Raw genomic sequence first — 2805 nt, 5'->3', positions numbered from 1 at the left:
CCAGTTTCTGGACCAGACCAGGCCATATCCCTTTCACCATTGGGGTGGTACCTTGCAAGGGGGGCCACCAAGCCACGATGTAAATTAATTGACCAATCACATGGTTCAGAGATGTAGACCCATTGTCAATCATGATGACCCACCACCCTACGATGTCTCCCAACTTCAAAGATGACCCATTGCCAAACAATGTTGCCCCACTGAATATTGCCACCAAATGATAGAATCCTTAGTGCTGCTGTAAACAACAGCCCCGGGAATGCTGGGGGATGTCATTGACCAAGTATGGTCATACGCATAGTCATTGACCAAGTATTGCCATACGCATAGGCATTGACCAAGTATGGTCATGAGCGTAGTCATTGGCCAAGTATGGTCATGAGCGTAGTCATTGGCCAAGTATGGTCATGAGCGTAGTCAGTGACCAAGTATGGTCATGAGCGTAGTCATTGGCCAAGTATGGTCGTGAGTGTAGTCATTGGCCAAGTATGGTCATGAGCGTAGTCATTGCCCAAGTATGGTCATGAGCGTAGTCATTGGCCAAGTATGGTCATGAGCGTAGTCATTGGCCAAGTATGGTCGTGAGCGTAGTCATTGGCCAAGTATGGTCATGAGCGTAGGCACTGACCAAGTATGGTCATGAGCGCAGGCATTGCCCAAGTATGGTCATGAGCGTAGTAATTGGCCAAGTATGGTCATGAGCGTAGTCATTGGCCAAGTATGGTCATGAGCGTAGTCATTGGCCAAGTATGGTCATGAGCGTAGTCATTGGCCAAGTATGGTCGTGAGCGTAGTCATTGGCCAAGTATGGTCATGAGCGTAGGCACTGACCAAGTATGGTCATGAGCGCAGGCATTGCCCAAGTATGGTCATGAGCGTAGTAATTGGCCAAGTATGGTCATGAGCGTAGTCATTGGCCAAGTATGGTCATGAGCGTAGTCATTTGCCAAGTATGGTCATGTGTGTATGGTCATGGCCAAGTATGGTCATGAGCGTAGTCATTGGCCATGTATGGTCATGAGCGTAGTCATTGGCCAAGTATGGTCATTAACTTAGTCACTGGCCAAGTATGGTCATGAACGTAGTCATTGGCCAAGTATGGTCATGTCATTGGCCAAGTATGGTCATGAGCTTAGTCATTGGCCAAGCATGGTCATGAGCTTAGTCATTGGCCAAGTATGGTCATGAGCTTAGTCATTGGCCAAGTATGGTCATGAGCTTAGTCATTGGCCAAGTATGGTCATGAGCTTAGTCATTGGCCAAGTATGGTCATGAGCTTAGTCATTGGCCAAGTATGGTCATGTGTGTAGTCACTGACCAAGTATGGTCATGGGCGTAGTCATTGGCCAAGTATGGTCATGAGCTTAGTCATTGGCCAAGTATGGTCATGAGCTTAGTCATTGGCCAAGTATGGTCGTGAGCGTAGTCATTGGCCAAGTATTGTCATGAGTGTAGTCATTGGCCAAGTATTGTCATGAGTGTAGTCATTGGCAAAGTATGGTCATGAGCGTAGTCATTGACCAAGTAGGCCATTACCATGTTTGGTCAATGACATTGCCCGGGATCCCCGGCCGCTTGGTTTCCATTATTGCATTGGGGTTTCCAAATTTGTCCAGCATGTGAGGCGATTCACTGAACAGGCTGGGATTAGGTTGAAGAACCCAAAGCTCATGCCTGGTAATATCTAGTGTGAGTGCTACAAATAACAGGCCGTGCCAACTCAGATGCTCAGGAAATTGATGAGAGTTTGGTAAAAGGCTGTTACTGCGGTCAGAACATTGGCCATTGATGGTCATTGGTTTCCAGTTGGACAGACGTACTGATGGTTGATCGCCGTTCAGTGAATGATCATTCCTCCACTCTAAAGGTCCCCACACACCTTACGATAATCGTACGATAATGGAGGGAAATCCCGCGATCGTACGATTATCGTAAGCTGTGTGGAAGCCGTGCGACCTCTACTACTGTAAGGTCGCGCGACTTTAAACTTACGAACATGTTTGCAAACCCGCCGAGCATCGTACGATGTTCGGCGGGTGTGTAGCATGTTCGTAAGATAAAAGCCGGACGGGCCGGTGTGCGCAAGCGCACACTGCCTTTTCGGCATTGCGGTCATCGGAAGCCCACCCCTCAGGGGGCGTGGCTTGCGATCATCGCAAGTACGATCTGCCTATGCAAGATAGGCAGATCGTACGTTTTTTTAAATACCTTACAACCATCGTAAGACAAAAGTCTTGCGATGGTTGTAAGGTGTGTGCCCAGCCTAACTCTGACAGGTTAGCAGACAGTTTTTTGCAGCGGGTGAGCGCCGTAATAAAGGTTTCCTGCTCTTAGAAATCTCATTTGTTTGTAAGCACGGATACATTACATACGTGACACGTGTCGGGGTTTGACGTGTCAGTGGTAACCTTGGATCAGTGGGTGGTTAGGTGTGGCTCCAGGGTGGGATACCTTGGAATGAAGCTGAGCTCTCACTCTTGGCATCCTGGATCCATTTGTAAGCAGGCAAACACCGGATGGTGTGGAACTACAGCTCCCAGCAAGCCCGAGCACAGCCTGGTCAACGAGGCGAGCCGCGTGTGGATGACTCAGTCCTGTCCCGGAACAGAACACCCATGATCCTTTTCGCGGAGAGAGCGAGAGTGTTCTCACCAGAGGAAGTGCCGGAATAGAACGTTCTTCCCTTTCTAGAACTTGTGGGATTTTTGTTCTTTCTGAATTTGCATGAAATGAATTTGAACCCCACCTTAGAAACGTCGGGGTTCATAGAGGCAGCAGCTCCATCTCTTCATGAACGGGGGGGGG

This window comes from Nanorana parkeri, unplaced genomic scaffold (genome assembly GCF_000935625.1).
Source record: "Nanorana parkeri isolate BGI_ZX_2015 unplaced genomic scaffold, ASM93562v1 scaffold371, whole genome shotgun sequence".
Taxonomy (NCBI): domain Eukaryota; kingdom Metazoa; phylum Chordata; class Amphibia; order Anura; family Dicroglossidae; genus Nanorana; species Nanorana parkeri.
This window is presented reverse-complemented; position numbering follows the sequence as displayed.